Raw genomic sequence first — 10,603 nt, forward strand, 5'->3', positions numbered from 1 at the left:
TTGGGGTGTGTTTGAATTCAGCCCTCTGTAGGTTGATAATTTTCATTTCCATCAAACGATGTGGCATCCTTTTGTTCCTAACAACAACAACAACAACATTTATTTATATAGCACATTTTCATACAAAAAGTAGCTCAAAGTGCTTTACATAATGGAGAGAAGAAAAATAAAAGACAAAATAAGAAATTAAAATAAAAACACATTACCCAGTCTATATCAGTATAGATATCCAACAGGATTTTTTTTCATATTGAGATCTGATGTGTTTTGAAAGTATTCCTTTAATTTTGTTGAGCAGTTTATATATAGACAGATATATAGATATATATACAGCACAACTTTGACGTGTTCCATATATATATATATATATATATATATATATATATATATATATATATATATATATATATATATATATATATATATATATATATATATATATATATATATACACACTAACTGTGTAAGCCTGTGCTGTAAAAAGCCCGGGGTCCTAGAAACTATTGAAATCAACAGAAAAAAAACTGAAATGTAGAGATGTCAGGTAATTGAGAGGAACTACTCTGGGCATCTCCCTTCTAGGAGGATTCGTTTTGCAGACATACTCACCTCGCTTGTGCATTAGTGGTGGGAGGAAAAGTAAAAGGGATACCATTTTGCCAATGTTAGCATCTAAGTGACTTTTGTCTTTATTCTGAGGTTCATTTTGCTGATGTTCTGGCCCTGCTTGTGTTATTAGTGGCTAAGCAAGTTTTCTGTTTCCTCAAAGGCAGAGCCTTACCCCGACTGCACCTCTCACTTCTGGGCTGGACAGACACACACACTTCCAGGCTGAGACGTTTATATATAAGATGAAGGCTGTAGTGTTTTTATTTTTCAAGTACTGAATTAAGCAAAATCCCCTTTCCATTTTGAACAGTGTACTTTCTTTCTATGGACAAACTGTTCATGTTCAAAAATAGCTGTAGATATTAATTATTATTCATTAAATTAGCATTTGTCTTAAGGCATAATGTTTTCACAACTTTATGTAGCCTATCAGTTTTATAGAATTAAACCGTCCTTTTTAAGAAAACAATGTAACATTTTGCTGCTTGACATTGTGATGACTGTGTCCTATGCCAATGTTAACTATAAATGTCCACTGGTTGAAGTTCTTTCATTTATTCTCAGTTCCAGTTGTTGCCATCAGGTCACAGGTTTAAGGATTTAAGAATAAAAAGCAAATACTTTTTAATTCCAATTGCTTTTAATCTTCTAAACAAGTTTAACTTTACATCCACAGACTTAAATCATGGTGGTGAACTGTTATCATTTGAATCAATCATTAGTCAAGTCTTAATACCGGTAGTCTAAAATCTAAAGCATCCAATGTTTTACTGCAAGTGTTCACTATTATATCATATTTATTTATACTAAGTTTATGTTCTTTGATATGTATTTTTAATGTTATGTCATAGTGTCTTTAAAACCTGCTGACAAATCAAATTTCCCTCGTGAGGACAAAAAAGATTGAATTGAATTTAATAGATGTAAAATAAATATCTGGTCTTGTGACAGACCAGAATTGAAACAGAATCAAATAGTTCCATTCATTAGCAAGGGCACATAAACAGAGTACAGTGAAATTCTTACTTACATGTCTGATCAATAAAAAATATGACCATTTTCTTTTGTTTGTCTATTCCTCAACTAATGTGAATGTTTTTTATTGACCGATATTGACAGTTTCTTATTTTTTATTCTTACTAATTTTTCTACTCATGTTATATAATATATAATTTTTTGTTGTTTTCATACATGGTATATATTTAATTAATAAAAAAGTATGAAAAAGTGTACAGTATTTCCTTTTTGTATTATTAAGTTATAAAAATTAACATTAGAACATTTAATTAAATGGTACAACGTAAATACATTTAAGTAGAACACAACTACAGTGAAAATGGCCAACAATGGAGCTGTGTTAACAATTATTATGAAGTTATTAGCTTAAGGGAAAAAATGTTTACAGACTTTTGCCTTAGTATCTCTAAAATGTTAGCCTAAGTTTTGAACTCAGTAAAATTTAATTACAGAAATTGTCGAAAAATTGAGTGAAGCTGCTTTATTTTCTGAATAATAAAATTGAGCAAATCAAAAAGATACTGCTTAGAGTTCAAAGAGTTATTACCCAGCAATATGCCTAGCATTTTATTGTATTTAAACAAATATTTTTTGATGTGAAGTGCATTGAAGACAGAAAATGAAGTCAAGTAATTAAGTTAAAGACCCATACAATATTTTTGGATTGAATGTTTCCCTTTGAGTTTTAAAACTACTTAAGTTGTTTTTAACACAAAGCATAATCTGCTATAAAACACTCATTTCTGTGTGTCCAGTCCCACAGAGCAATCTGATTGGTCAGTTTGGCTTTGGTGACACAACGAAAGAGGACGTGTGAATGTGAGACACACAAGGAAGAGTAAAGAGCTTTCTTTTATGTCGGACCCAGGAATGCTTCCGGCATCCTTCCTGCCCCTCTAGGAAGCAATTCCGGGTTATAGTCATAGTAGAGTGGACCTCCCCTGACAGCACCCTCTGCTGATCTCAAGGAACTCCTACAGGACTGCACTTCTGGACTCCATTTCTCTCGCACCCCTGCAGGTGTCCCAACTGGGCTCTTACACGAGGACCACTGCCACCTAGCATATGGGGGATGGACCCACTCCCAAGCTCCGGCTTCCTCTGGTCCCTCCATTATTTTATGCCAGCTGGGCACAATATGACCTTTTCACCCAGCTGGCCAATGACGTTTCTCACAGGCCTCCCATCCAGGTAATAACCTATGCTCTTCCCTGGCCTTGATGCATGTTCATATGCCACACTCTGTTAGTCTAAGTTAAAAGACTCAACCCTTTCTGTCTCCCCTCATAGCTCATACTTTTTAGTCCCAAACACAGCCTAGTTACTTTCCACAGGACTTTCTCTAGTGCTACTATGTCTTTTTTATAATATGGAGTCTAAAACACTTCTTTACGCAAAGTTATGGTTTTCTAGAACAAACTACCTAATCATGTAGCTGATTCAGAAACCTTCACAACATTTAAGAAGTATCTAGATGAAATATTAGGACAGCTTAGTTATTAGCTAAATGAATGAGCTTGATGGACTGAGTGGTCGCCTCTCCTGTGTCAAATTTCCCATGTTCTTATGTTCTCAAATTCTTAACTGCACACAGTACCTCAAGTGAGGTCTAATCAGTACATTATACTGTCATGTGAAAAGAAGGTACACCCAAGGAAACTGTTGACTTTTTCAATTTATTTGTGCAGGCCAACATTAGATCTTCATGCAAACAGTACCTCGAGATAAAGATGACATATTTAAACCAGTGATACAAAAACTGACTTGGTGTATTCATTCTTATAATCTACATTAATAAAGGTGCACATTTGTCAAAATAAACACACCTGTAAATGTATCACTACTTAAAATCCATCAAATTAGAATCAGGTGTTCAGATAAGGTGCCAATGATTAGAGCGTATGCAGGTGGATCCTTTCTTAAACCACACATACCTAAGGTCAGGTGTTCTCTTTGTTATTGACGTTGTGGTGTCATCAGGCCAAGATCAAAAGAGCTCTCCAAGGCCAGGCCCTTCGAAAGAAGTTTATGGATGCCTACAAGCCTGCCAATGGATTTAAAAAGATCACCAAATTATCTGAATTCAATTATTCCACTTTAAGTGAAATCATTTACAAGTGGCATAGATTTCAAATGACTTCTAATTTGTGCAGAATTGACTTTCCCAAACCAAGAGCTACCTGTTTAATACTAAAACAAATCATCAAGATCCCCAAAACTTCATCACAGGATCTGCAAGGAACTCTTGCAACAGTTGGGGTCAAAGTTCATTCATCCATAATCATAAAGACGTTGCACAAATTTGACCTGCATATGAGGTGTTTTGCTTCCCAAAAAATATTAGAGCAAGACTACAGTTTACCATTAAACATAAAAGCAAAGACCAGGTCTACTGGAACAATGTGATATGGATAGATGAACCAAAGTTGAAGCTGTATCAACATAGTAACAATAGACATCTTTGGCACACACCAAAGATGGCATTTCAGAAGAAGAACCTCATACCAACTGTGAAGCATGGTAGTGGAAATGCTATAGTATGAGTCTGCTTTGCTGCCTCAGGGCCTGGGCAGCTCGCAGTCATTGAGTCAGCTATGAATCAAGCATCATATCAAAGAGTGCTCAAGGAGAATGTGAGGCCATCTGTCCAAAGGTTGAAGTTAAACTGATAATGGACCTTTCAACACAATAATAGTCTGAAGCATACTAGCAAATAATAATAATAACAATGACATTTAAATAGCACTTTTCTCACTTTACTTATACAGAGTGGAACAACTGCAACCTTGACCAGTGTGTAGCACCCACCTTGATGATGAGACAGTAGCCATTATTGTGCCAGTACACTCACCACACATTAGCTATTAGGTGGCCAAGGGGTAAGAGAGACAGAGGGTTGTCAGGGGCGAGAATGGATGAGGCCGTGATTGCAATTTAGCAAGAACATTGAGATGAACCCTACTCTTTTCAAATGATGTCCAAGGATCTTTAATGACCACAGAGAGTCAGGGCCACATTTTTACGTGTCATCCAAAGGACAGTGTCATACAGTATTTACTTCATAGTGTCCCCGTCACTGCACTGAGGCACTGGGATCCACACACAGGCCACAGGATAATCTGGCCTCATCAACACCTCTTCCAGCAGTAACCCCAGTTTTTCCTAGATGGTCTCTCATCCACAAATCCACCAGGAAATGGCTGACAAAGAAAAAATAAAGGGTAATGGACTGGCCTAGTCAAATTCCTGATTTGAATTCCATTGAAATGTTGCTGGGAAAACCCATAAATATCTAAAACAAATTTGCATTGTGGAGTTGTCAAACATTTCTCGTTGTCAATGTCAGAGACTGGTGGGCAGTTACAGTATGCAAAAACCTACAAGTCGTTTCTACTAAAGGAAGCAAGCACTGCTTCTGAGGTCAAGGGTGTGCTTACTCTTTCCCCAGTACTCTTGATATTATAATTGAATAAATGGTTGAAAGAGCAAATGTTCCTTGTGTTTTTATTCAAGTATATCACAATTATCTGTAGGCACTGTTTTCATGAAGATCTACTGTTTGTCTGTTCAAATACGTTGAAAAAGTCAACAGTTTCAATGAGGTGTGCTTACCTTTTCACATAACTGTGTTACTTAAGCATTACTCCATTATTACATTATTACATTATTACTCCATGTGGTGGATGGCCGGCTAAATATTCCGGCCCTCACCTCCAGGCCGCCAGGTGGAGCTCTCCTGACAGCATGACAGTTCCCCGAATTCCAGCAGGGCCTCATGGACTTTGTAGTTTGTATGCGCAGCCCTGCTGGATACCGTGGGGGCCACCAGGAGTCGCTGTAGGGAGGCGGTCAGACTGTTATGTGCCCTATAACCTGGAAGTACGTCCTGGTCACATGAACAGGAGAAATGACGTACTTCCAGGTTGAAGAAAAGGACTTTGACTCTGACCCAGAAGTAATGCGGACTTATGGATTGTTGGACAGGAACCACTTCCAGGTCAGGGGTTATAAAAGGACTGTGGGAAAGCCTAGACATTGAGCTGAGCTGGGAGGTAGGGTGGCGAAGTGTCTGGGAGAGGAGGATTGGTATTTGTATTTGGATTATTGATTATTATATGTGTAGTGTAGCAGTTGAGGCTCTTATCCACCTCTTAAACCCTCAGGTACCACTCCAAACACCAGGTAAAAGTCCAAGACTTCTTTATTTTATAATAATTATGTGCACTAAGCACCCTCCACTCCACACTTTTACTGAATCAGCCCGCAATCTAGGAGTTATCTTTGACTCTAGCATGTCATTTAAAGCGCATATTACAAAGTTTTCCAAATCATGTTTCTTGCATCTTAAAAATGTTAGGAAATTAAGGCACTTTCTAAATAAACAGGATTCTGAGAAATTAATTCATGCATTTGTCTCTAGTAGGACCGACTACTGCAATGCGGTGTTCACTGGATGTTCAAACTGTTCTTTATACAGCCTCCAGTTAGTACAAAATGCGGCTGCAAGAATTATTATAAGAACAAGAAAATACGAACACATAACTCCAGTTCTTAAATCCTTACACTGGCTCCCGGTTAAGTTTAGGGCAGATTTAAAAATCCTTCTTTTAACATATAAAGCATTAAATGGCAGAGGTCCGGCTTACTTGTCTGAACTTATCATGACTTACAAACCAGAGCGCACATTAAGATCTCAAGATGCCGGTCTGCTTATGGTTCCAAGGATTAATAAAATAACAATGGGAGGTCGAGCATTTAGTTACAGGGCCCCTAAACTGTGGAATGGTCTGCCTGCTACTATAAGAGATGCCCCTTCGGTCTCAGCTTTTAAATCCCGGCTGAAGACTCACTACTTCAGTTTAGCATATCCTGACTAGAGCTGCTGATTAACTGTACATACTGCATCTCTGTTGTTAGTCATTAGCACTAAAACATAAGTAACATGATAGTTAGAATTGGATACTAACCCTCACCTATTCTGTTTCTCTTCTCGGTACTCAAATGTGGCACATGGTGCCACGGCCCACCTGCCAAGTTGTTTTGCCTGCCTAAGGTAAAGTCATCCCTGATGGAGGATCGCAGGAATCATGAGAAAGAGGGGTCCTTTCATCGGATTGGCTGGCCCAACACTGTTTCAGCCGTGGAATGGCCAAATGGGGGAGGCAGCTTGATGGATGAGGTCTCCAGGAGTCTAAAATTATCCAAATCTTATTATGTGATATCATTTACTGTTAAATTCTGCTCCGTATTTCTAAAAAATGTTTAATTTTTTATTGAGGATTTGTTCTGTTCTGTGTATTATATTGTATTGACCCCCTTCTTTTGACACCCACTGCACGCCCAACTTACCTGGAAACGGGTCTCTCTTTGAACTGCCTTTCCCAAGGTTTCTTCCATTTTTCCCTACTAGGTTTTTTGGAAGTTTTTCCTTGTCTTCTTAGAGAGTCAAGGCTGGGGGGCTGTCAAGAGGCAGGGCCTGTTAAAGCCCATTGCTGCACTTCCTGTGTGATTTTGGGCTATACAAAAATAAACTGTGTAATGATGCGCAGAAAGGATCTTTTGAAATGTCTAATCCAAGCTCTGCATGCATTCTGCTGTGATCTCCTCACATGCTGCATTCGTGGCATCCAGCAGAGTCATCTGAGTAAGTGCCTGGCAATTGTAAACCTTCCACCTCATTGCTGAGCCATGTGGTACAAATCAAACATTTTAGTTACAGAAATAAACTTATCCTCTACTAGGACAAATCTGATAAAACCTCTTTGAGTCAGTAATCAGGCAGGATGAAATCTGTTCATTGCGTCTTTAATTATCACCTCAGCAAATGCTGAAGAGGGAGCATCCTTCACAGCAGACTGTTACAAAATGATCAGTTAGGTCAAAATAATAAGGACAGAGCTCCATTTTGTAAACAACTAAATTTGCATATATATTCATCTAACATTTACTCTGATTGGTTCAAAAGATATGAAGTGTTTTATAACCAGTTTTCATACCTTTCATACTATATTCTTGGTCCTTACAATATTATCCAATACTTTTTGAGTTCTTGTGTATGTGACCTGTCAAGTCTTACTGGCTACATGAAAGTCAGCCAACTTCTTGAACAATCTCAATATAACGTTCTTGTTCCTTGTTGTCCACGTGAACTTTATCTGGTTTCCTGATATGCTTAGACTATACTTGCTAATCCTTTATACCACTTCTAAGATGTAGTAGATGCTATATTGTATTGTGGAAAGCATATAAAAACATTTCATCCTAAATGACTATGTGATCCCCAAGTTTAATTTTTCTTCCACATTAGAATTCCTCAATTGGGTTAAGGAATGGGGAGCAGGGTGGGAGGAATTCCATCAGCATCCTGTAGTGGGTTGCAAACCATTGCCTAATGGTGCTTAAGTAATGGAAACTCAGATTTTCCCAAATGACCACATACTTTGGTAATTCATCTCAAATCAGACCCTTCTCACCATCAGGAATGAGATCCCTGTAGAGGGTTTCTAAGAAGGTGAGAAGATGTGCTGAAACAGCAGCTCACATAGTGATGTTCCTTCCCTGTTGACCAGGCATATTGACAGTAGCACTGTGGCTGATAACATTTTGATGACAACTTCCGCCTTTGGTCAGGTTGAAGCCAGCCTCATCCAGGTATATGAAGTTGTGATGTGGTTCACTTGATTCCAGTTCCATTATACACTATATCCTAGAAGAAAAAAAAGAATTAAAGAATTAAATGTATTTTCATTTTGTACAAGATAGTTACATCAAATGTATACATATTGCATCTTCTTTTCTACAGCCATCGCAAATGTGTACAAGTCACACTTACTATACTGTATATCACAATACAATGTTGTACTGTTTACTGTAAAGCACAGTTACTGTATGCACACAGATGCCTTACCCATACATACTGGTACCATAGCTCCTTCACTGTGTTACCATTCCTTTCAAATGGTACATGGTACAACTGTTTCATGCTCATCTGGTGTTTTTTCAGCACTCTGTCAATAGTTGAGATGCTAAAAGATTGGATGTTTTCAAAGACATTGTTATCTTTTATAATGACACTCTATATCTCCCTCAATCTAATGGCATTATTTGCTATGAGCGTGGTGCAAATAGCCTCCTCCTGTTGAGGTGTGAAAAGGTGCCTTTGCCACCCCTGTGAGGTAGTCTTGCAGTCCTATGTGGGAAAAGTACAGTAATACAAAACAGGAGATTGAATGTGAGTTAAAAAAATGTCACTGTGTGTATACACTGTATATATTTGTGCATATGTGTATGCGTGTATTTGTGTGTTATAGTATATATACATTATGTATTTGTATGAAGCATATTTACTGTATACTGTAAATTGCAAGTGTAATACTGAAATATGGAGCATTACAGTAAGTATACTGTATTACAGTACAGTACAGTGCACAATGTTGGATTACATACCTGTTGTCTCTATGAATGATTAAGGTTGTTTTCCCAACATTCGGCTGCTCCCTTCGACCAGCCACAACCATTGTAAGGCTCTTATTTCATTGGGAATGTACCTATGTCTTTGGCTTCTTCCTCTGTTTTGCCTCTTGACCCTTGCTCCTCTTCTTCTTCCCAGCTGTTGGCCCTTTTAATTTCCTTGTTCCTGTCAGTATATGCTTGCCAATTGAAGGTTCATTAGATAAATCTCTAAGCTATTTAGAGGACTGGCTGATCACTGGTTGATCTAATGCTTCAAACATTCCCCTTCATTGGTGAAATTCAAGATTCACCTGAGAACAATTTAAAAATTCAGGGAACACTTACCGAAAAAATCTAATAGAAATTGTTTGACATAATTATTATGACAATTGACAATGACCCTGGCTGGGTCTCCTGACTGAGGGTGTATAATGTTGTGAGATCCAAAACGCCCGATGACCTCAGGATACATCACTGATGATGCATTCCAGTGCATCCAGATGATGTTTCTTATATAGTTTTGCATGCAATGAAATAATGCCTCGATATCTTGGGGGTAAGATTATTCAACAGAGAACAAATATAATACATATTGATCAACATGACATAAGCAATTGATAATGCAGGAAACAGCAGACACTTATACATAGTAATAGTCATAAATGCAAAAATGCATTTTTACAGTTTGATCAAAACAACAAGACATGATGTAAGCAAGTGACTAGATGATGTGGAGGTTGGACAAGTAGTTTTGAGAATTTCAATTCTGATCTGAGAAATGTACCAAAGTGACTGAGAAAAACTGCAATAAAAGGGTAAGTGTCTGTTTGCTTGTCTGGGTACTATGTTTCTGTCATTCCAATTGATTGGACATCACAAATATTTCTAGTAATAAAATTACTTGCATTTGTCATTCCAACAGTTGGCACATTACAAACAGGTGGTCCTGGCTCTGTTAATCAGATATCTACAAGAAAGAGAATTGAAAACAAACTAAATTCCGTCACCCAAAATTAGGTTGTAATACTTTAAAGAATATCTTTCATATCTCCTGTCCTGAATGATGTATAATCACTCACATTTGCAAAATGAGAAAAAATATTCATATTCTGTATAATATAATATAATATAATATAATATAATATAATATAATATAATATAATATAATATAACTAGGGGGCTTTGCCCCCCCCCAGCCTGCGCTACGCACCAGCCACTTCATGTCTCTGCTGCTCGCAGATGTGGATTTCACTTTCACCAAACAACCAATCTTTTAATTCTCTCAGATATGCCTCTCCATTGGGAAGAAACACTACTTTTTTTTTCCCTGATGGCAACGTGAATTAGACGATCTACAAGTCTCCAACTTAAAGTTTAAATCCAAACAATATATTTGATCTCTTTTTGCTGTTCCCTTATTTCACCATGTAATAATTTCCGTTTGTTTGTTCTAATGCTCTGCATGTGTATCGCGCCAACATTTTTGAACCTCTTTACGGCGTTCTACTTTGTCATCTACTCTTTG

Source organism: Erpetoichthys calabaricus, chromosome 1 (genome assembly GCF_900747795.2).
Source record: "Erpetoichthys calabaricus chromosome 1, fErpCal1.3, whole genome shotgun sequence".
Classification (NCBI taxonomy): Eukaryota; Metazoa; Chordata; class Cladistia; order Polypteriformes; family Polypteridae; genus Erpetoichthys; species Erpetoichthys calabaricus.